A 26507-nucleotide genomic window follows, 5' to 3' on the forward strand; every position below is an offset into this window, starting at 1 on the left:
TCTCATAATTTTTTATTACAAAAGAAGATATACAAATGTTTAACAGGTTTCGAATGCTGTTATATGCATGCAGACGTATTGTATGCAGCAATTTAAAATACTGTAGTCGCAAAAGGATTTTTTGAGTGTATTTGAAATTTTATATGTGCACGTTTATTAAAAATATAAAGTCTTTATAGATTTTATTACACTGCACCATTTAAGTTAAGTTTTTCTTCTCTTTTCTTTCTTTCTTTTTTTTTGGGGGGGGGCGATAATTTTATGTGGATATTTTAACAATAATTATTCTTAAAATATTTTATGGTAAATTTTAATTAATTCTATGTGAACATTTATATAATAGTAATCAAATATTTGAACATATAGGTTTGGTTTCTAAACAATAATCAGCGTTATTTTAGCCAGTTTATTAGAGAAAAATCTTCTTTTTAACCACCATGTTGCTAGAAAGCTATTTTTCTTTTGTTGAAGAAACACATAACTCGCTTTGTGTTGCTTCATTTGAAACTCATTTCATTTGAAATTTTCATTCATTTTTTTTTTTTTTCTAAGTAGAGCAGTATGCACATATTTAAAATAAAATTATTCTTGAATAAGAGCATATTCTGTTTCATAATTAAAGTTTGGATTAGCGCATGTAGAAAATATTTATTTACTTTGTTGAACTAATTACGGATACGAAACAAGTATTTTATAACTCCAAATATTCAAAGTTCTAAAGTACTTAATACTAGATATTAAATTCTGAATTGAAAAATCTGGGTAGTTCTTTAAATCTTTTATTTGTAGGCTAAATGTGATTATTGCTCTACAAGTGGATAAATTTTGTACATACCAAGTTTTGTTTCATCAGAGATAACAGTGCTAAGTGAAAAGTAAAACATTTTCTGTTCCTTATAAACAGTATACAAAAAACGGTTCTTTGATGATGATAATAATAATAAGAGTAAATACTGAAAGGATATAGTTATAAAGGGAAATAAAATGCACTTTTAGATTTAATTGAAAAGTTATAGAAATCTGGAATTGATGAACTTCACAGTGTTATAAAGAAAACCTAAAGTTCTTAATCATCGAATATCTTGAAACGATCCAATTGCTGTTTTATATTGACATTTTGGGAATGGACGTAAACATTATTGTATTCCGTGAAAAGGAAATAATGCGGTCGGTAACCAGAAAGATCAGTTTTATTGTTAACAGACGTGGCCACAGGCGAGGCACTTGGCGTCCCACGATGTCTTGAAAGCTAGTTTGAGAATGGTCAAAAGCAGCGGGAACCTGAGGCCTTTCAGCCAAGTTCGGTGTAAAACTTTGAATCCTCGAGAATGAGTCATAGTCACAGGTAAAAATTTTAAGGAAATCAAAAACATTTGCTCATAGACTTCTGCGAAAAAACTTTTGGAAGTAAAGTAAAATATTATTTTCCATGTTTACCGAATGTGCATAAGCTTTGCACGCACGATTGTTCAAAAAGTTAAGCGTTTTCAAGAATACTTTGTTTACATGTTATTGTCAATAGATGAGCAATGCAAATAAAATTTGCTTTTCAATAAAACAACGAATATTTTGCTAAATATCATAAATAATATGTAAATAGCTTCTAGTTAATTGGACGACATGATTTTCATACAGGAAATCAAATTCTGAGTTAAAAGTTGATATGAATAAAGGACAAATTTATATAAAAGGAACTATATAAATTCATTTGAAAATCTACAGCTTAATAATATTCGTAACAGTTTCGATGCAGATATACATAAATTTCTCGCATGTGATTAAAAATCATTGATAAATTTCAGCTTCATATATGTGATCTTCCGAATAATGATTAAATTATTTAAATTTGCGAAAAATAACAGGATTAAATTTTCCCAATTCGCAGAGTTTTTAAACAGGGAAAAAATTAAAGCAAATATATAGAGTATGAAATTAAAATGCTGTTGAAAAAACTATTTTTTTTCATACTCTTCTTTTTTCATGTCTATCAAAATGGATAACAAGTGTAAAATATCAAGATATTTTGAATTCATAAATTTCTTATGCTGCCTAATTTTCAATTTTTTATTTTTCTGTAAAAACGTAATAGTGGACAAATGACTCATTTGGTGATCACTCAGAAGGGATTCCATTTGTGGCGTATTTAGGTATCCAAATCTTGCAATAATCCCAAGGCCTTTTCATTTTTTTCAAAGAAAAGCAATTAAGCATTAACGTATTACTAGATAAGATTATTGGCATTTACTAATGCTTGTTATCTAGTGGTTTTCTACTGATGTCATGCACTTTTCAGTTCTCACTATAACTGATATTCGGTAACGCGCATATCAATTACTTAGGGCCCTCGAGGCCCCTTAAGTAATTAATTAAAGAGTTCGGGTCCATGTGTTGTTAATTATTTTACATGCGCTCGAAAATAAGTTTGATTTTCCATTGACTCATTTTTATCCTAAATTTTCTATAGTATCACTCTGCTTTATTGTAAATCTTGTACAATATCATAGATTGTTGCAATATGTGAAGGTGGGGGTTCGCCAGAGATTTTGGTCTGTGTGCCTGACAAATATCCTCTTTATGACGCCTGGTTTAGGCCGTGAGAAACATGGAAAATGTTCAAGCAAAAAAGCGGATTTTGTCGCCCCAAATTTGTATCCTTATTATTATTATTAAAATTATTGTATACGTGTGTATTATTATTATTATTATTGTATACGTATTTACATGTTTGTAAAATTAATAAAATTTATAAAACAATTTTCTTAAATAAAAATCATTAAGTGACTTTTCTCTTCTTTCACTTGAAAGAAACAGTTCATCACCAACGACATTTAACACCTACAATACGAATAATTCGTGCATTTTAGGGAAAAAAATTAGCACGCTCGCAAACGTGTCCTAACATCATCATAATTCTGTTGCTAGTCTAAATATGTACAATCGCATTTGTAACGCGAATAACATGTAGTTTTTTTACCCCATGTCCAAATGTTATGGAAGATACCAATATTGCACATAGAAATCTACATAATATTCACATGGTTGTTCTAATAGAAAGTTCATGACACGTTTCATGAATGTACTGCAAACACAAATGATTAATGCGAAATGGAAAAAAAAAAAAAAAAAAAAATCGACATAATTTCATCTAAAAAAATATGCAGGAACTTTTATTTATTTATTTATTTATTTATTTGAAATTCTAAATAACTTAAATTTAGTAAGCAGAATACAGTTTTTAAGAAACATTATTTTATCTATTTTTGAAATACAAGCCTTACGAACTGTCTTTACAGTACATATATAATGAAAATGTTTTCTATAACTAATACTGCGGCAAAATAAAAGATATTGAAGTATTTATGAAAAATGAATAATTTGACGGTTGCCTGAAACCTAGGTAATTAGTATAATTGTAATGTGAGTAGCATGTACTTTATAGCACACGCTCCAAATGTTTTAACGAAGAAACATGGTACAACACGGCAGTTTTATATATTAAAATGTACAGAAAAATACAGGTGTAACAAGCACGTCATGTAGAATGCGCTTGATAGCATGCAGTGAGCCATCTGAAAATTACCAATGGATGCTCTGAAAAGAACATCCTAAGAAACACAGTGTAATTAGCTTTAGCGTGTCATGTATAAAGTAATTTATACCACATTTTTTTTTTATTAACGTGCTTCGCTCTTAGGCACTACACGGAAGGGAGATGCCTTCCTGGAGGGCTTCCTAAGGGAAATTGGCTCGTATACACGTTACACATGGGAAAACCACGAAAGCGCCATGCAGCCAGCCCGTTCGCGGGAATCGAACCTCGGACCGAACTAACAGTATCCAGCGAGTTTACCGCTCGGCCGCTGGGGGCCTATAGCAAATGCTGAGAACATTTTGAAAAATACCAGTATTGTATTTCTAAATGTACGTTATAAGAATATAATTGTAACACACACTTCTTCAGCACATCATGCAGAACGTACTTTATAGTATGTCTGGGAACGTTTCGAAAAAACCAGTATTGTACTTTAAAATGCATGTCCGAAGAACACGGTTATAATACGCACAGCTTTACCACGTCCTGTAGAACGTACTTCAGCACATGATCAGAACGTTCCAAAAAGTATAAGTGTTTTACGTTGAAATATGTGTTCTGAGAACACTGTTATAATGCGCACCTCTTTAGCACGTCGTTTAGAACGTTTTTCATAGCACATGTTGAGAACGTTTCGAAAAGTACCAGAATGTACGTTGAAATATACGTCCTAAAAACACGGTGATAATATGCACCGTTTTAGCAAGTAATTTAGAACGTTTTTCCCAGTACATGTTGAGAACGTTTCGAAATGTACCAGGATTGTACGTTGAAATGTACGTTTTAAGAACACGGTTATAATACTCACCGCTTTAGCACGTCGTTTAGAACGTATTTTCTAGCACATGTTGAGAACATTTCGAAAAGTACCAGTGTTGTACGTTGAAATATACGTCCTAAGAACACGGTTATAATACACACCGTTTTAGCACGTAATTTAGAACGTTTTTCCCAGTACATGTTGAGAACGTTTCGAAATGTACCAGGATTATACGTTGAAATGTGCGTTTTAAGAACACGGTTATAATACGCACCGCTTTAGCACGTCGTTTAGAACGTATTTTCCAGCACATGTTGAGAACATTTCGAAAAGTACCAGTGTTGTACGTTGAAATATACGTCCTAAGAACACGGTTATAATACGCACCGTTTTAGCACGTAATTTAGAACGTTTTTCCCAGTACATGTTGAGAACGTTTCGAAATGTACCAGGATTGCACGTTGAAATGTGCGTTTTAAGAACACGGTTATAATACGCACCGCTTTAGCACGTCGTTTAGAACGTATTTTCCAGCACATGTTGAGAACATTTCGAAAAGTACCAGTGTTGTACGTTGAAATATACGTCCTTATAATACGCACCGTTTTAGCACGTAATTTAGAACGTTTTTCCCAGTACATGTTGAGAACGTTTCGAAAAGTACCAGTATTTTACGTTGAAATGTACGTCCTAAGAATACGGTTCTAACATAAACAAATTTAGCACGTTATGTCGAACGTATTTTATAACTCAATCTGGAAACGTTTCAAAAAACACAATTGTTGTACGTCGAAATGTACGTATTAAATACACAGTTGTTACACGCACCACTTTAGCACGTTATGTAGAACGTTCTAAATACACCTAACACCGTTATAGAACGGTATGACACGGACTCTGAACGTTTTCGGAACGTTCCGGTGCTGCTTGGGTTTACTATATAAATTTCAAAAATTCGAGATTTTCAGCTTTGAATGCCATTTAATGATTGCGTTTTTGTAATTTATTAAGGATGTTAATTTCTAATTTTATACATTTAAGACGCCAAAATATTTTTATATAAGTTAATTTGTAATAACTAATAATTCATTATTAATATTCCCATGAAGTTTTATTATTTTAAAATAAAAGACTGGTAATCATGCAAAATGTTCATTTAAAAAATGCTTTTATTTAATGCAAATGCTATTGCGAGTTGGCTGCGTGTGAATTCAAAAGCCTGCCTATATTTTCTAGAACAATACTTCTTTAAGATTTTGAAAATAAGATCTCTGTTTCGGGAGGAAAAAAAACTATTGATGAATACTTTTCACAATAATCTGAACAGAGATAGATGCTCATATGTTAATCTCTTAATATCTGAAACTTTTTTCTAAACTCATATTTTATTTTTAGCTACGGAAACATTTCGCTCTTTAATATGTCTGAGGCTCTTAAATATGTTCCGCGATGTTAATACAAATATCCTGCTCAAATTTTGCCTTACGAGAGTCAAACATTTTTTGATTCATTTTTAAAAATGACTACAAAATAAATAACATAAATATATATCATCTATATAACATAAATATCTACATAATGGTATCTATATAACATAAATATATATCTATAAGTATAGGAACTAGGAGACTGTATAAAATTGCATGATATACAAAATGAGTTGTTTTCTTAATTTAAAATGCAAAAACATTAATCTTTGTGTCATTTAAAACAATTTTGTAACTGGACGAGCATGTTTACAATCAACGGTTGCGGAAATAAAGGCCGGGTAAAGACTTCTGTGGACGCGGTAATAATAAAATCAGAGTCAGATTAAAAAAGGGCTTCTCGAAAGCATCTCTCCTCTTAGGCAGATAGCTCTAGTGTGCGTTGTCTCATTTAGATAATATAATCGAGTTTGATATTATTATTATTTTAATCCGCATTTTACATACAAACTTAACTCTAAAATTTTAATGCGAATATAAAGCTGAGATCCCCCTTCGAGAAAAAAGATAAATTAAAAATTTTAAGACTACATCCCCTTTCTATATAGTTTTAATGATTTATAACTATATGATAATTTATTATTCCTTTATTTATTTATTATTTTACTATAAGGATACTTTATTAACTATAATGTACTTTATTAACTTAAAGTATTATAAGTATAACTTATAATACTTTATTAACTATGTAAATAGGATCATTATTAACTATAATTTACATAAATTGGAAGAAGTAGCTTCTAACTATTTTTATAAATCTGTAAATGAAATCATAATCATGTTAATCGCTTAGCTTTTAAGTAATGAAATTGCAAATCTAAAGCATGATTCTTTGGAAACAAAGAAAGGAACAGGAGATAATATTCTAGAAGCAAGGTACTATTAGAAAGAACTACTTGGAAAGTTTTCCTTTATTTCGTGATGTCGAATGTGTGTGTTACGTAACATCGTCAGTAAACTTCGGAAGATATCCACGAGACAGTTTTATGAATAACTTTATTGAATGAACACGAGACTTTTAATGTATTAATGTTTTAATGTCACGAGTTTTTTGTATCCTTTTTTTGTGGATGGCATCAGTTTTAGGCGTTGGCATGCACGTTCTAATCCGTGCTTGCTTAGTGATAGAAGTGTTCTATGAATTAAATGTTGATATGAATGCGAATTGAATTATTATATTGTATTTGTGTTCTGTTTATTGAATAATATCCTAGTTCCTGCTTTACTGTGAAACTGTGAAAATACTGATGTCAAGTATTAACAAAAATGTTTATTCGTCAAGAAACATGTGCAGAATTCGAGTAGATAAGATTTATTTCTTTTTCTATAAATATTGAAATTGTAAACAGATATTTTAATAGTAGACTCACTGTGTCTAATTATTATTAAGGTTTATATACGTATCTATTAAGAACCTGTGCAGAACAACCGTTGACGGGTAGTCTCGGCGTAGTTCTGATATTTTTGATAATAATTTTCGTTACAAGTGGCGTCCGTGACAGGACGCAGTGCGGTTTCTGTTAGAATTATTTTGTTGAATGGTATTTTGGGAAGTAAAGCTGGTTTCATTTATCGTTTTATTATGAATCCTTTAACTGTAAAACGCGGAGGACTGCGTTCTTCCTTTACCAAGACTGTTAATGTTTTGAAAAGCGAAATTGGTAAGGATGATTTTTCAGCAGGTATAATTAAAGATAAATTTACAAAGTTGCAAGTGTTACAGAAAGATATTGAGGAACTTAAGGAGCAGATTTTGAATTCTATAATTTCGACTTATGTAACGCCTGAAAAAGTTAACAATGAAATGGAAAGCTGGGATACTTATAAGGATGAATTTATTATGATTTCTCGCTTAGTTAGTGAGAAGTTAGGTGCCTTAGAACAGATAAATTTAGAAACTAGGTCGCAAGGTAGTGTTTCTAGTAATTCACCACGTAATACTAGATCGTTAAAGCTCCCGAAAATAGAGCTTAAGAAGTTCGATGGAGAATTATTGAACTGGCTTCCGTTTTGGTCTCAGTTCGAAAAAATACACGAGGACCCTGATTTGCACGAAAATGACAAATTTCAGTATCTTGTGCAAAGCAGGAAACAAGGGACGCGCGCTAAAGACTTTATTGGCAGTTACCCAATGTCTGCGAAAAATTATTCAAAAGCTATTAGTGCTCTTAAGGAACATTTTGGGAATCAGGATTTATTAATTGAGGTATACGTGAGAGAGCTTGTAAAGTTGATTGTAACGAATGTTAAGACAGGCAGTAGTGAAAAATTACCATTGCCGCAATTATTTGATAAGATTGAAGCACAACTAAGAGCTCTCGAATCCTTAGATATTAAAATGGAAAGCAATGCTTGTTGGTTATATCCCATGGTAGAATCATGCCTCTCGGAGGAAGTCCTCAGAGCCTGGCAAAGAAGTCCGCTTTTTGGAGAAATAAAGGAAAGTCAGAATATTTCTCGCCTAACTAATTTTAAGAAAATTTTTAAGGTGCGAAGTGGAAGGGGAGGAAAGACTTAAATTAGCGCGGAGTGGATTTGAAATTTTTGGGCAAAAAGACAAGTATTGCAATAAATCGAAAAGGGAATTTAAAGGCAAATTTAAATCGAAACAGTTAACGAATGTACCTACGGCGACAGGTTTCCTTACGACAAAGATAATAACTGTACTTTTTGCGATAAACTGAATGATAGTAAGGACTGTTACGAAGCACGCTCTCTGTCATTACATGAGAAAAAGAATAAAATTAGGCTTAAGAGATGTTGCCTAAAGTGCCTTTCGCCTGGACATGTTGCTAAGTCGTGTAAACAGTTTGTATGTTGCTATGTGTGTGGTAAGGCTCACACAATTTCTCCCTGCCCGAATCTGCAGGTACAGGAAACGCAGGAAAAGGCAACAGAGCCAGATACCGTTCAGACGACTACGGCGGGACAGATGTGTTCCACTGAGGTAGCTCTCATGACAATTAAAGTCAATGTGTTAGGAAATCAGGCACGAGAGAAGTACGAGCGCTTCTCGATTGCGGATCACAAAAATCATACATTTTGAAGTCTACGGTACAGGAATTAGGACTAATTCCCATTGCCGAGGAAACTGTAGCTCACACGCTTTTTGGAGGGGTTAAAATTGAACCGAACGTACATAAAAAGTATCGGATCAAGCTACGCTCTCTCAATCCTTATATGAGAAAAGAAATGGAATTTGTGTTTTTGGATCAGGAAGCTATATGTGGAAATATAGCACGCGTACCTAAGGGCCCTATTTTAAAAGAATTTAAGCCTAAAAAGATATGGCTTTCAGGCATAGGAACAGGTTGCCCGAAGATAGAGATGCTAATCGGCAGTGACATTTACGGTTCAATTCTTACTTGGAAAGTCAAACAGCTCGATGGAGGTTTGACTGCAATTGACACTACATTAGGATGGACTGTTTGTATATCTACTCTGAATGTAAGTCTGACGTGACGTTTCGGGACCTAAACGTATCCGATCTTTGGAACTTAGAGACAAGAGGAATTTCAGATTCCAGCAGTAATTCTACAAAGAACGCGGAAGAAGATATTGCTTGTGAACAATTTTTAGGCTCCTTTGGTAGAAATGAAGACCAAAGTCACATAGCAGAAAAGCTTCGAAATTCTTTTTATGTCGATAATTGTGTCACGTCTCTTGACACAGAGGAAGAGTTGAAGGATTTTATGGATAAATCAATTGACATTTTGGCAGAAGCTAAGATGGACCTACGGATGTGGATATTCGGTCCTATAAACGACGTTAATACAATTTCGAGGTATGATAATTCGGAATCTCTTTCTGAGAATCAGATTTCAGTCTTGGGTATTCTATGGGACAGAACGGATGATAGCCTTTCTATTCATATTAAGCCTGTGCGAAATCTAGACAACCTGTCAAAAAGAGGGATTTTGTCATTAACACAGGGGATTTTCGATCCGCTAGGGTTCTTAGCTCCTGTATTATTACCGGCTAAGTTATTGATTCAAGAAGTTTGGTCTATTAAAGCAGATTGGGATTCTCCACTGTCAGAAGAGGTCAAACAAAAATTTTTGAAATGGTACTGTGAATTACAGATCTTATCAGATTTGAAAATATCCCGCAGAACAGGATATGGAAACAAACAAACTTGGACTTTGCATGTTTTTTGTGACTCGAGCCAGAGAGCTTACGCGACCGTGATTTTCTTACGCTGTGAAAACAATGGTGACACATGTGTAAATTTTCTGATCGCAAAATCTCGTGTTGCACCTTTAAAAAAGATGACAATACCACATCTTGAACTTTTAGCATGTGTTTTAGGAGAACGTCTAGCGAAGTATGTTGTAGAGGCATTATCCTTAGACGAAATTGAAAAACATTACTGGTCTGATTCCACCACAGCTCTGTCATGGATCAAGCGCAATGATCAATGGGGAACTTTTGTAGGAAATCGTGTCAAAGAGATTTGTGCACTTTCAGAGGAAAGTCAGTGGTCTTACGTGCCAAGCCAGTTAAATCCAGCTGATATACCATCTCGTGGTTGTACCCCTCATCAAATTCTAAAGAATTCATGGTGGGAGGGTCCTAACTGGTTAAAGAATCCGAAGTATAGTTGGCCACGCCTTGAAATTAAACCCAATGAGGCATTAATTTCTTCCGAAATCAGAAAGAAAACTGTAGTATTAAACGTTAGTGTGAGTACTGATACATCTAAGTGGTATGAAAAATATTCTAAATTTTCAGCAATTGTAAAAATTTTAGCATGGGTTCTAAGATTTATTAGAAGCTGTAAGGCAAAATCTGTAAATAGAGCAAAATTCTTGTCTGCAGCCGAGTTAAAAGATTCAAAAAACACTTTGAGTCTACAAGTTCAACGTGAAAGTTTTTCTCAGACTGGAGATGTAATAAATGGTCTTTCAGTCGTCAGAGATGAAATAGGACTGATAAGAGTGAAAACAAAGATTCTCGCAAGAGATGATGAATTTGGATTTAAATATCCAATTCTACTTCCGTCAAAGCATCATATTGTGCAAAGTCTAGTGCTCGAATACCATAAAAAGAATTCTCATGCCGGTGTTCAAATGCTCATGTCAATGATTAGAGAAGAATATTGGATTATTTCAGCTAGACAAACAATTAGATCAATAATCAAGAAATGCATTACCTGCAAGAGATTCACAACAAAGTCACCTTCAACCATACCTATTCATTTACCTTTAGACAGAGTACGGGAAGCTCGAACTTTCGAAGTCACCAGAATTGACTTGTGTGGTCCCCTTATTCTTAGGAAAAGGACTAAACCTGGGTGGTGCTGTTTACATGTGCAGTCTACAGAGCAATACATTTGGAGATCGTGACATCCTTAAGTGCAGATTGCTGTGCACTCGCGTTGAGAAGATTCATCGCTTGACGAGGCCGTCCGAGAGTTATCTATAGTGACAACGGAACGAACTTTATCGGTGTCTCTGGTGCATTGAACCAAATTGAGTGGCAAAAGATAGCTGCTCTTGAAACTCTAAATCCAAATAACTGGAAATTCATTCCCCCAACCGCAGCATGGTGGAGCGGTTGGTGGGAGAGACTAATTCGCATAGTTAAAATTCTACTTGTTCGAGTTCTTGGTAAGTCGTCTGTTACGTATGAGGAACTCCTCACAGTTCTTTGCGCCGCAGAAGCCACCGTTAACATACATCTTCAACGATGCAGATGAGTTGAGGCCTCTAACACCATCCAACTTTCTCCAAGATGTAAAAGAGATTGGAACGGCTGATCTTGATGATTTGGATAGGAACAAACTGGTAAAGAGAGAACGTTATTGCCAAGAACTACGTGAACAATTCAGGCGACGATTCCGGAAAGAATACTTAGGTCAGTTGGTGCAAAAAGCTGGCACATCTGACAAAATTTTCAAAGTTGGAGAAGTGGTCCTTGTTGGCCCTGAACACCAAAAGAGACTTAATTGGCCACTTGCAGTGATTGAAGAACTGTATTCTGGGAGAGACGGCCATGTGAGAGTCGTCAAAGTCAAAACTCCACTTGGTCATCTCGTTCGTCCAGTCAAAAAAATTTACCCTGTAGAGGTTAATTCTTCTGGGGATCCCATTATACCAGATCAACATACTACTAATGACCCACCAGCAACATCACAGAATGACATTCCAATTCAGAATGATGTTTCAGCAGCTCCTCGGACGTCAAGAAGCAGCAGAGTAATCAAGATACCTAAGAGATTGGGCTACTGAACTTTCGAACTTTGCTGATTTACCTCGAAGGTGGTAAATCAAGGTGGGAGGATGTTACGTAACATCGTCAATAAACTTCGGAAGATATCCACGAGACAGTTTTATGAATAACTTTATTGAATGAACACGAGACTTTTAATGTATTAATGTTTTAATGTCACGAGTTTTTTGTATCCTTTTTTTGTGGATGGCATCAGTTTTAGGCGTTGCCATGCACGTTCTAATCCGTGTTTGCTTAGTGATAGAAGTGTTCTATGAATTTAATATTGATATGAATGCGAATTGAATTATTATAATGTATTTGTGTTCTGTTTATTGAATAATATCATAGTTCCTGCTTTACTGTGAAACTGTGAAAATACTGATGTCAAATATTAACAAAGATGTTTATTCGTCAAGAAACATGTGCAGAATTCGAGTAGATAAGATTTATTTCTTTTTCAATAAATATTGAAATTGTAAACAGATATTCTAATAGTAGACTCACTGTGTCTAATTATTATTAAGGTTTATATACGTATCTATATATACGTATCTATTACGAACCTGTGCAGAACAACCGTTGACGGGTCGTCTCGGCGTAGTTCTGATATTTTTGATGATAATTTTCGTTACAGTGTGATTCCCTTCTAGTGAATCTAGAAATTTCTAGAAGAAAGATTAGATTGCCTTTTATAGTGAACAAAAATTCCTCCAGAAAGAGGTCATAAACGGGGACTTCTTATTTACTTAGTCATGGTGACGTCACCCAATAATGTATAAATTCCAATCCCTCATTTCGAAAAGGAAAGAGGTCAGAGTGAACGGACAGCAGCAGTCATGTAGTAGGGAACGAATGAAGTCGGAGTTAGGACTCAAAATACCCCCTGTTTCGATAGGACAATGACATGGACGTGCAAATAGGAAGCCCCAGCCACATCAAAGAAACTGAACCTCCAAAAAGCTCAGTTTCTGTAAGAGTCGTTCGTCGAGGTTTGCGTAGGAGATGACTTGTGACCAGGACTATTCCAAGACACATGTTTGATGCTCTCATAATAGTAAATGAATACCTAAAATATATAGGTGCTAAGTAAAAGTGAATGTCTAAAGGAGTATAAGTTCTAAGAGAAAGCGGGTGATTGTACGAATTAAGATTATGAGGAAATCTATGCTCTTTTTTTTCTGGCTAACCATAATATTATGCCAATACAACTCAATAAGTTAGTAAAAGTAAATTTTCACTGAAAAGTGTCCTTGATAAAAGAATTGACTGGCGTCACAAATGCACTCTAAGACTAGAAGCATATAAGAACTATGCCATCATAATTAAATTTTAGGAAAAGTTAAAATTTCATAATATTTTGATGAACGTGGATGTACGAACACAACCGACGAAATTTTCATTTTTGTTCTTTAATGAAATTAAATCATTTTTAACTTAAAACGGAACACAAAAATTGTCTTACCTAACAATCCTCTCGATTTATTGAAAATAATAAATAGATTTATTGAAAATAATTAATATACACTCATTAATATCTAAAATTATTTTATCTCAACCAATCGATATTCAAATACACATTTATCCACGCAGTCTTAAATGTAAAAATGCTACCTGATATTTTAAAATTAATTTACGTTTATGGACGTAATCAAACAAGAACTATAATAAGAAATACAAACAAGAAGTATAATAACGAGAAGTATCGAGTTCTTGATCCATTCGGAATATTAATGCATTTTTAGCAATGAAGCCGCGCTTTAGCCAAAACAAATTGCTTGACTTTGACTAAAAGTACAAATAATCTTGACTTTTCTCCAACGATTTTACTTTCTTACAGTAAACGATAATTCCAACTGTTCAAAACTTTAATTATTTTAGTTTATATAACCGTTTTGTTAGTTTCATGTTAAATATGTAAGAACTTCTTAGTTCCTTGCACAAGTTATTAAATGAGCTTGAAGCAACTGCATTTTCTTCATTATTCTTATTCACTAAAAAGACTTTTAACATGATAAATGCTTAAAAGCAGAACACATCACATTTTTATTCTAAGCATGCTTGATTTTTTTTTTTTTTTTTAGTCCAAAGGGATTTGAATCCCGAAGGACTATTAGTTTCGTTTTGGCATTTTGCGTCGGACTCATAAATGTCGGTTCACTTTTCAAACTGTTGCCACAAAATGTTAGAGTCCTGCATTATATTTGAAGAAATTAAATAATGAAAAATCTGCATAAATGTATGTATATTTCTCGTATTGTGATAAAACAACGGTACATAGAGTCATCGAAGTTTGAATAACGTAATCCTCCAACGAATATGAGCATGAAGAAGACCAAATTTGAAATTTGAAATTTGTTTTATGATCGATTTCCTATTTTTTAAAACTTTGACGAATTTTTGATTAACAAACTCAAGGATTTCAAAGCGAGCAATGGCAACGTTGTGCAGAAAAAACATTTTTATCTCCAGCGCGTGAGTCTCTGTATCGGAAATTCTAAAGATATGCTCGTTCTAAAACTATTTTGCGATATTGCTGTTGCACTGGATCTTATGGTTTAAGTGCGAGGAACATGATATTTAATAAAGAAAGGTAACACACAAAATGTTAAAAAACGCCCCTTTGGACGTAATTTAAAATCTGAAACATTTCAGATTTTGTTTTTCTTTTTTAGTCCAAAGGGATTTGAATCCCGAAGGAGTATTAGTTTCGTTTTGGCATTTTGCGTCGGACGGATAAATGTCGGTTTACTTTTCAAACTGTTGCCATAAAATGTTAGAGTCCTGCATTATATTTGAAGAAATTAAATAATGAAAAATCTGCATAAATGTATGTATATTTCTCGTATTGTGATAAAACAACGGTACATAGAGTCATCGAATTTTGAATAACGTAATCCTCCAACGAATATGAGCATGAAGAAGACCAAATTTGAAATTTGAAATTTGTTTTATGATCGATTTCCTATTTTTTAAAACTTTGACGAATTTTTGATTAACAAACTCAAGGATTTCAAAGCGAGCAATGGCAACGTTGTGCAGAAAAAGCATTTTTATCTCCAGCGCGTGAGTCACTGTATCGGAAATTCTAAAGATATGCTCGTTTTAAAACTATTTTGCGATATTGCTGTTGCACTGGATCTTATGGTTTAAGTGCGAAGAACATGATATTTAATAAAGAAAGGTAACACACAAAATGTTAAAAAACGCCCCTTTGGACGTAATTTAAAATCTGAAACACTTCAGATTTTTTTTTTTTTTTTTGCTTAATCTGTAATTTATATTCATTAGATTTATGCACAGAATTAAAATAAAAACTAATATATAAAGGTGATAATCTTTTCACGCGTTGTTCAAAAAACTGTTACCAGCAGCAGGACTAAAATTCTGTGCGTAATACTCATAAAAGTGGTGAATATTCTTTTTCTTGAATAATACATATCATGAATTTTCTTCGAGATGAATAATATGATTTGTTGGAAACAAAATTTTGTTATATTCTTTTACATTTAAACTTAAAAAAAAATATTATAATGGGAAAAGATGTGTGAAGATTAAAATGCTCAGATGCATTCCTTTACAGTAGTTGAATTAATTATTATTTGAATTGTTTTAATAATTATTTTATTTTTTGATGTAAGAAGTGAAACAGTCACACGGGGGGGATGTTTTTATTCATATCAACACATTTTAAATCAGTTAAGCTTATCAATTTTATTATGGATGTTCATCATGAAGCTTAGAAATTTCATTATGATTATCTGTTTCAGAATTAAAATTTTCTTGGCAATCAGATTTAATATAAAACACAGTAATCATAATTTAGCACATATTGAACAAAGGGAATGAGCTTTATATTTCGCGTTAAACAATACACGGTATTCATATAAAAAATACTGGCCGAATTACTTTCATTTATAAAAGAATCTTGAAGTTAACTTTTAGATTTAATGAAAGGGAATACTGATAATTTAATTTAATGTTATTAAACATAATAAATGCATACTAAAGCTCATTCACTCAGAACGCAACATCTGATTTTATCAAGTTAATTAAAGTATTCCAGATGCAGCAGATATTTAAGACGCTTTGAAGTATTTTAGCTACAGTTATTGGCAATTATTGATAATATATCAGTAATTTAGGCCCCCTGCTGTTTTTTTCTCATTAACTTGAATACCGCTAAATTATCTAGCGGTTATTTTACTGTTTGTGAATAAATCAATTTACCAGTTTTATAAGACAGTATTATGAAATATTAAACACACTCTTAAATAAGATAAGCAAACGAAAAACAAAAAGGCAAAATATCACCATTATTTATACAGTGAAAAAACGATTTCTTGACTAGCAGCAGTCTGAAGTGGTTGAGAGAATTATGGAAAATGATCTGTGAAATGCATATCTTCGTTGTCGCGTTTGTTTACTAGAACTTTACTTCCACGGACGCCCTCTGGCGAAAGAGACGAAAAGTAGTCAGTTGAACGGCTGACGCGTCTAACAGATGTATAACGATAGACCATCTCCGTATAAATTATGCTTGTAATCATTATAACTTGTAAATATTTTGTAGATATCTTTCATATGAATTAAAATTTCTTAAAAAAGTTTATAGCTGTGTTTCGCAGTGAATCGAAGTTCATTATAGAGACGGATACCGACAAGAAGGAAAGTCAGGCAGTTCAGGGCAGCCCTATTTAGAAGGTAAGTGAACTTTCACTTATCTATTTAATGATCTAAAAATTTTAATAGTACAAAGTTGATAAAATTTTTAACATGGCGCCCGAACAGGGACTGCCAGTAACTGCTGTTTTCCTAACTATTGAAACTGTCTTAATTGATATCAGTTATATAGATGATACATAAGCATAAATAATTAGTGATTGTTGATAGTTGTTGAATTATTGAATATTAAATAATGACGGAATTCATCGATACATTGAAAAGGAAACGCGGCCACATAAGGGCTGCCGTTACAAAATTAATTGGCCGAATCGAAACTGAATTACCAAAAACAGAAGTGAATGCAAAGGAACTAGAAATTTCCTTAGAACTCTTAAATGAAAAATCGAACGAGTTAAAACAAATAGATGCCGATATAGAAAAATTAATAGACATAAAGGATCTAGACCAAGAATTAAACGGTGTTGACGAATATCGTGAAAGAATAACTACATTTAAATACAAAGCTAACAAAAAATTGAAAGAAATTAATATAGAACAACAAAAATTTAGTGTGTTAAGAAGCACTGAACAGTTAAGGGAAAGTATTAAAGAAAACCTTAAAATCGAAAGTCATAATGTGAAGCTTCCTAAACTTACGATTCCGAAGTTTTATGGCGAGAGCTGCGAATGGCTGACATTTTGGAACACTTTTCCATCAGCCATACACCAAAATAAAACGCTTGACGCTATAAGCAAATTTAATTATTTGAAATCCTTTTTGGGAGGTACTGCTTATAACACCATTGACGATTTCTTGACTAGCAGCAGTCTGAAGTGGCTGAAAGAATTATGGAAAATGATCTGTGAAATGCATATCTTCGTTGTCGCGATTGTTTACTAGAAATTTACTTCCACGGACGCCCTCTGGCGAAAGAGACGAAAGGTAGTCAGTTGAACGGCTGACGCGTCTAACAGATGTATAACGATAGACCATCTCCGTATAAATTATGCTTGTAATCAGTATAACTTGTAAATATTTATTATTATTCGATTTAACCGAAGAAAATTACGAAACTTCAGTTAAACTCCTCACAGAAAGATTTGGAAATAAAGATGTACTGATAAACGCCCATATAGATAAATTACTGAAAATAAGCCCTCGAAAGGATTCTGATGACATTCAAAATTTCCGTAAGTTATTCTATTATATACAGAAACATATTCGATGTCTTGAATCATTAAATATGACCTCAGAAACATATGGAGCTCTATTAATACCTATTTTGCTTAAAACATTGCCCGCAGATTTGGTTTTGGAGTATAATAAAACAGTTCGGAAATCAAATTACGATTTGAATCACCTAGTGGAATTTCTTTCTGAACAGTTAGTTGCGCGGGAACGTACATTCCAGACGGTCCAGCCAAAGGCGGCGCCGCAAAAGCATAACAAACTGAGTGAAACCAGACCTATTGCGAAACACACAGCTGCGGAGTTGACGAACGCAAGTTTGCGGGGGGGACAAACACCATGTGTATTCTGCGACTCTTCTAATCACGATTCTATAACGTGTAAACAAGCATCTTTATGGTCTACTGAGAAAAAAAGGGAGAAATGCAAAGCGAAAGGAATATGTTATCGCTGTTTACACCCACGGCACCTTAGTTTTAATTGCACTTCTAGAATAAGGTGTGAATTATGTAAACAACGACATGCCACTATAAGGTGTTTTAAAACCGAAAACGGAGAAATTAAGAAAGAACAAATTGAAAATAAGGCCTTAACGAATAATTCATCCTATGAAAGTGTAATCTTGCAAACTTTAATTGTCAATGTTCACGGAGATGGTGAAAGCAATTTTATACGAATAATTCTGGATACCGGAAGTAGCAGATCATATATCAGCACATTTCTTGCTGAGAAATTAAAACTAAAATCTTTAGGTCAGGAAAGTGTGACTCATGGGCTTTTTGGAGGGATAGAAAAAAGGGAAAATCACAACAAGTATCTGATTAAGTTAAATAATCCAGAAACAGGATTCACATGCGAAATGGAAGTTTTGAGCCAAAAAAAACAATATGCTCACATATTCCAAAATTGGAGGATAGGGAATGCTTAAAGAAACTTAGAGGTTACAAAATTTTTCCCAGTGATGTAACTAATGAGAATTCGTGTTTATTTGAAAAACACCCTAACGAAATACACATGCTTGTAGGAGAAGATTATGCCGGAAAACTCTTTACAGGGGATGTAAAACACGTAACGGAGAGTTTAGTAGCGATGAATACACACCTTGGTTGGACTATATTAGGGAGAACGAAGGTAAAGGGAAAGAATTTTAATGAAATTCTTTTATCACTACACATTAGTGACAGAAAAATTTGTGACTTGTGGTCTCTTGATTCTATCGGAATAACTGAACCAGCTCTTTCGCAAACAAAACAAGAAATAGAAAAGGCTACAGAAAATTATTTTATCCGTACTTTAGAAAGAGATGACGCTGGAAGATATCAGGTGTCACTTCCATGGCTTCAAATTCATCCTGAGTTGCCAGATAATAGAATCCTTGCAGAAAAGCGTCTGAAGTCTTGCGTGAAAACCCTTCAGACTAAGAATTCCTTAGAAGCCTACGAAACTGTTTTAAAGGATTGGGTAGAAGAGGGAATAATTGAACCTATCGATATTTCGGAGGCAGAAAAGATCAAAGGGTATCTGCCACATAGAGCATAGAGCATCTGCCACATAGAGCAGTGTTTCGGGAAAATTCGACTACCAAAATTCGACCAGTGTTCGACGCATCTGCAAAGGAGAAAAATTCGGTGTCTCTGAACGACTGCTTGGAAAGGGGTCCTAATTATCTTGAATTGATCCCCAAAATTTTGATAAAATTTCGAGAGGGGAAGTATGGAGTAATTTCGGATATAAAAAGAGCATTTCTTCACATAGGTGTGAATCCAGCGGATCAAGATTTTCTCCGGTTCCTATGGTGGGAGAAAGGACAGCCTAAAAAACTGACTATATATCGGCACCGAAGGGTTGTATTCGGCGTAAACGCCAGCCCCTTTTTACTCGCTGCCACGATTAACTACCATTTGGAAAATTTACCAAAACATCATCAGGAAATAGTTTCAAAGCTAAAGAAAGCCATGTATGTGGATAACTGCGTAGCGAGCGTGTAATCAATTGAAGAATTAAACTCATTTATCAAAGGATCTAGAGAAATAATGGCTACTGCAAAATTTGACCTAAGAGGTTGGAAACATAATAGACTTAAAAATGAAACTTCAATTCTAAACCTTTCTGATAAAGATTATGAAGATGTTGTGTCAGTATTGGGATTGAAATGGGACTTATTTGACGATACTTTGTCTTGTCACGTAAAATATGAAGAAAACAATGTATTGAGCAAAAGATCTGTTCTTTCCGAATTGAGTAAAATCTTTGACCCAATTGGGTTTACTAGTCCAGTTAATCTCATGCCTAAATTGATTCTGCAAGAGTGCTGGAAACAGAAAATTAACTGGGATACTTATCTGCCGAATGATCTAGCAAGGAAATTTTTCACATGGTTATCTCAGTTAAAATATTTGAAAGACATCAAAATTCCTAGATTGCTTCCCAAAATAGACGAAAGTACCACTCTGCATGTATTTTCAGACGCAAGCAAGGACGCGTATGCGACCTGCATTTTCCTTAGACACAGCGGTTAGAGTGGAGTCACCTGTCAATTGATACAATCTAAAGCAAGAGTTGCTCCGCTAAAAGCACTCACCATACCTCGACTAGAGATACTCGCTTGCACTATTGGAGCCAGGCTCTCTCATACAATAAGAGAAGACTTGAAATTAAAAGAGGTTCCAGTTTTTTACTGGACGGATTGCACAAATGCTCTCTTTTGGATAAAACAGAAAGAAAATTGGTCCACTTTTGTAGCCAATCGAGTAAATGAGATTCGAAAATTGAGTAACCCAGATCACTGGCATCACATTCCCGGAAAGTTTAATCCTTCGGATTTGCCATCACGCGGTTTCTCTGCAAAAGAATTGAGGAAATCCGAATGGTGGAAAGGACCAGATTGGATTTATCGAACTCCAGAAGAGTGGCCTATTGCAGATGGAGAACATCCTGACTTCGATATAGTAAATGAAGAGAGAAAACGAACTGTGGTTTCAGCCAGCAATAACACGAATAGAGATAAATTTAACCTTTTTGACAATATTTCAAAATTCGAAAAGATCATAAAGGTCGTATCTTGGATCTTTAGATTCATTAAAAATGCTACAACACCACCATCTGAAAGAACTCATGGGATAATTTCAGTCGAGGAACTAAAAGGAGCTGAAACAGTGGTTTTCCGACTCATCCAACGAGAATCTTTCGAAGGATTGAAAGATCAAAGAATACGTGCTCTAGAACCTATCATGGACTCCAATGGACTTATAAAAGTGAAGACACGTATCTTTCAGAGAGACGATGACGCTGACTTTCGTTACCCAGTTTTACTTCCCTCAGAACATCCATTAGTATTAAAACTGATCAAATCTGAACATGAAAGGCTAAGTCACGCTGGAGTACAATTCGTTATGTGCGCTTTGCGTGAAAAATATTGGATCATAAAGAGTAGGAAGACCGTACGCAAGGTTATCCAAAACTGTGTACGATGTCGAAGGTTCGACTCTGATTCATATAAGACTCCTCAAGCGCCACTACCTGAAGACAGAATAAGAGATGCTTTAATTTTTGAGATTATTGGTGTTGATCTGACGGGTCCCTTAATTTTAAAAGGAGGCCAAAAAACATGGATCGTCATTTTTACTTGCGCAATACATAGAGTAGTTCACTTAGAGCTAGTCTCATCTCTATCAACCGAAAGTTTCCTGCACGCGTTCAGGCGATTCATCGCTCGAAGGGGTAGACCTGTCACTGCATATTCCGACAATGGAACCAATTTTATTGGATCAAATAATTTGTTTAAGACCATAGATTGGAATTCTATCTTAGAAAATGCAACAGTTAAGAAAATTGAATGGAAATTTATCCCCCCTTCCTCGCCATGGTGGGGAGGGTGGTGGGAAAGATTAATTGGAGTACTAAAGAGAATTCTTCGAAAGGTACTAGGAAAATCTTCTCTGAACTACGAAGAATTGTTGACAATCATTTGTGACTGCGAGAGCATTATGAACAACCGTCCTCTCACGTATTTGTCAGAAGACGTAAAGGATTTAAGAGCTCTCACCCCAGCAATGTTTCTAACAGAAATTCCAGAGACTGGAGTTCCTGAATTACATCTTTTGGATTATAAATCCATCAATAAAAGATACCTTTACAGAGCCAAATTGAGAAAAGATTTACGAAAAAGATTTCGATCAGAATATTTAGGGCAACTAAAACAAAGCTCAAAATTCATCCGCGAACCATCTTCTGTGAACGTTGGTGATCTAGTAATTGTGTCCAACAACGAAAAAAGGATAAACTGGCCCTTAGCTAGAATCGTGGAAATTTTTCCATCCCACGACGGATACATTAGATTAGTGAAACTGAAAACTGCACAAGGGGAGATTATAAGACCTACTAAGAACCTCATACCTCTTGAACTCAACTTTACACCTGAGTCAGATATGCAAGTGAGGTACAGAACTCGACGTATGACGAAATCTCAAAAGACTTGAACTACAGGTCAGTTGAGGTCCATCCTCTGCTGATACTGGACCTCAAGGTGGGAGTGTCGCGTTTGTTTACTAGAGCTGACGCGTCTAACAGATGTATAACGATAGACCGTCTCCGTATAAATTATGCTTTTAATAATTATATCTTGTAAATATTTTGTAGATATCTTTCATATGAATTAAAATTTCTTAAAAAAGTTTATAGCTGTGTTTCGCAGTGAATCGAAGTTCATTATAGAGACGGATACCGACAAGAAGGAAAGTCAGGCAGTTCAGGGCAGCCCTATTTAGAAGGTAAGTGAACTTTCACTTATCTATTTAATGATCTAAAAAGTTTAATAGTACAAAGTTGATAAAATTTTTAACATTCGTATTAAAATCATGCAGTTAAAGAATCGATCTTTGGATAAAACTCAACATTTGCGTTAAGAATTCAGAGTTTAAAAAACAGTTTACGAATAGAATTAGGGTTGATTCTGGATTACATCAGATTTCCTCTGACGCAGACAATAAGCATTGCTTAACTATATGTTTATTTTCGGAAACAACAGCAAAAGAAAGCGAAGGTTATAAGGCTAAGGACAATCAATGACTTCTATTATCTCAAAATGCCCCAAGCAAAAACCTATTTTTGCTTTTAGGAAGAGAATGGAAAGAAATTAATATAGAAAATAAGTTGACAACATCGGTTCAGCAGCTTCTTTTGAATAAAATATAGACTTATTACGAAGAAACAAAGGACTTAATTTACAAAAACATATTGTTTTTATGCTTAAAAATTACCTTAAAATAAGAAAAATTACCTTAAATTACCTTAAATAAATAAAAAATTACCTCAAATAAGAATGATGCCAAGCTAGTATGAATGCAAAATTTTCGAACATCTGTGAATTAACTTTTCAAATGCTAATTCAACTGTTAATTGTTGAAAAGTTTCTGTTTCTATTCACTTAATACAATGTTTTCCAATAGAAAATTCCCCCTTTTGAGTAGAGTCATTTCCAACAATTGCGTGGACAGATAGTAATTTGTCATCAATCATATGAATGTCAGTTCTAACATTCGTACTTAAAATTTTAAAGCAACCTGTGAAAATGTTTATTCGGTGCACAATGTGTCATCCTTACTTAATTCTGCCACTTCCGATTTGTGGAAACCAGTTTTATACATTTGGGCAGTTATCCAGATACTGTTAAATGTCTATAAGAAGGTTAAGGACAATCAGTGACTTCTGTATCTCAAAAGGTCCCAAGCATCATGAGCTTATGTTCCTCTGAATGGACGAAGAACAACTTTGACTTAACGATTACGGTAGTACCTCAATATTCGAGTTGGACAGAAGCACAAAGGTTTGAATCACTGAGGGGTCTCGAAAAGAAATGCATGGTTATTTAGTGATGCCTAATGACATCGAAGGATGATTTTAATCAGCAGTTAAAAATTAATAGTGTGGTTTTTTTATTCGTATATTATACTGACACACTTCCGCTTTCAGAAAGCAGGGTAACAAAGGAAAGATATCGAGCTTAGATCTTCAGATCTTTCCTGATATCCTACGTTGTAGAACCACTTCTGATTTTATATTTTCGTTTGAAGGACTATGACGCTCGTACACACAAATAAGAATGATGCCAAGCTAGTATAATTAACATTTCAACATCTCAAGAAATATTTTCTTCAGCGCTTAAAAATCTATTGTGGCATTGTCAGAATTCGGTAATCGCATTGTGCACCGAATATACTTTTCCTCAGGTGACTTCAAAATTCAAAATACAAATGTTAAAACTGACATTCATATTATTGATGAAAAATTACTATCTGTCCAAGCAATTGTTGGAAGTGACTGTACTCAAAAGGATGAATTTTCTATTGAAAAACATTGTAATAAATTAATAGAAAAATTTCAACAATTAACAAGTGAATTAGCATCTGAAAAATTTAGTTCACAGATGTTAGAACATTTTGCATTCACTTTTAATTTGAATTGAATAGAAAACTTAAAAGGTAATTTTTAAGCATAAAAACAATTTGTTTTTATAAACTAAATCCCTCGTTTCTTCGTATTAAGTCTACTTTTTATTCAATGGGAAGCTGCTGAACCGTTGCTGTCAACTTATTTTATTTATTAATTTCTTTCCATTCTCTTCCTAATAACCAAAAAAAAAAAGTGTTTTTGACCCCGCATTTTCATTCAATGTATATTTTTTACCTATTAATATTTTTTACTATTAGACACGTACGTACGAATACAAAGTTCTTCAGAATAAAATGATTTGGTGGATCGTTATGGATCATTAAATGGAAACAGATTTATTTAAATAAGTGTTACGTATGAGTGATGGAAGGCGGACAATGTGAATTCAGATATCATTTTTACCACTTGTATTTTTTAAGTTATTAATTTTCTTTGGATGTGATGTTGATGCATTTAATACTTCATAACAGTTATACACATTTTTATCAGAGCAAAATTAAGGCAAAAAGATAAAGTTTGAAAGACGTTTTTTATATTAGTTTACGTCCTAGAGTCATTCCGTTTTTCCACGGCTTCGAAAACATACTGTGAACTTGTTTTCTTTGGGCTAGAAAAATATTTCCTCAAGCCCCTCTTTCTCTATCTCTCCACTCAACAATAGGGATGTTGTTTTTTTCCCTTTCACCGAGAGCTTTTCCCAACCTTTTATTACCTCCTAAATCACGTGACTTTAGTGTCACTTTCTCCCGGAAGATGTCATTAGTGCAGTCATGAATTATGACACAGACGATAAATAAATGAAGGGGAAAAGTCATGAGTTGACAAAAGAGACTTTTCCCTTTTCGCTCCGAAGGGGAAAAAAAATCATCGCAACTTTCACAAAATGCAAAATTAATTGAGTCTTTCTAGAAAATGTCTGAAGGATTGTTTGTTTTTGGATATTAAATAATAACAATATAGGGTCGTAACCAGAATCATTATCTAATGACTTAATCAAAGGTTTGATAATTATGTCTTCCAGAAAGATTGCTTTAGACAATTAATAAATGTGTTGTTTGCATTTCAGTGAAAAACAGTATAGTATGGACCGCCACATTATAAGGTATTTCCCTCGCCATCCTGGAAAGCCTTCGTGGTGTTGTGGTTCTGCACGCTGGGCGTTATCCAGAGGTCCGTGGTTCGATTTCCGGCGAAGGCGATTGCTCATTTTTTAATCTCTCCGGCTTTTCCAAAAAATACCTAATGTCTCTACAGTGGCGCCCGAACTAAAAAGGGTGTTGGATGATGATTCTCTTCACGCAGATCTGGCGATTGGGTCCCCTAAAAATCACAGTCACCCTTTAAAAGGGGAGTATATATGGTATTTCTCCCGCCTTCCTAGCGTGCCTCCGTAGTGTAGTGGTTCTGCAGGCTGGGTCGGTATCCAGAAGTCCGTGGTTCTATTCCCGGTGAAATGATTGCTCATTTTTCATCTCTCCGGCTTTTCCAAAAAATACTTAATGTCTCTACAACATTACGTAACTTTTAACAGGTGACATCTATGTATCGTTGTAAATTTGCAACTTTAACTAAGATTCATTTTTGGTATCATAAGGATAAAATTTTAGCACTATTAGTACTAAGAAATTGGATAAGAATCTCCTGTCGGCACACATTTGCAACTAGAAAGTTCAATTTTTTACTATAAAATTCAACATAAAAACCATCTGCCTGAGAATGTAACAATTGCTGAATTTTGTCACAAATAACAGTTTGTTTCCTTCAGCGATAGCTACTTACTCCCTCAATTAATTATAAAAAAGCATTTACCAACTTCGGAAGGCAAAACGGCACTCGCTGCGCTACCATCGATAGTTACTGGCTCTTTTCAAATAGGCCGGCGCTATCATTCCTAGCGGATAGGATGGGTTTGCGCTTCATTAGTTCTGAGCCGCAGTTCACCTAACTAGCTTTAAATTTTCTTACATATGCTTTTAGTTCGCATTACAATGATAAATTAAGTCCTAACTGGCTGTATAACTTAAAAGTTACTATTGTATATATACAGGGGTTGCACAAAAATATGGAAACACCTTTAAAAAAACATGTTTCTTTGCTTAATATGGTGTAGGAAACCCGTTGGCATCCAAAACAGCTTGCAGTCTTCTCGGAATG

General features: G+C 34.2%; 1 protein-coding gene across 2 annotated transcripts in view; it reads right to left on the minus strand.

The window, feature by feature from the left end:
* LOC118188933 (CUGBP Elav-like family member 4) overlaps positions 1-26507 on the minus strand; it is a 495200-nt gene that overhangs the window by 135815 nt on the left and 332878 nt on the right. The gene's annotated exons all lie outside the window — the stretch shown is intronic.

This window comes from Stegodyphus dumicola, chromosome 1 (assembly GCF_044657685.1).
Source record: "Stegodyphus dumicola isolate Sdum_Otavi_A_Nest chromosome 1, ASM4465768v1".
Taxonomy (NCBI): Eukaryota; Metazoa; Arthropoda; class Arachnida; order Araneae; family Eresidae; genus Stegodyphus; species Stegodyphus dumicola.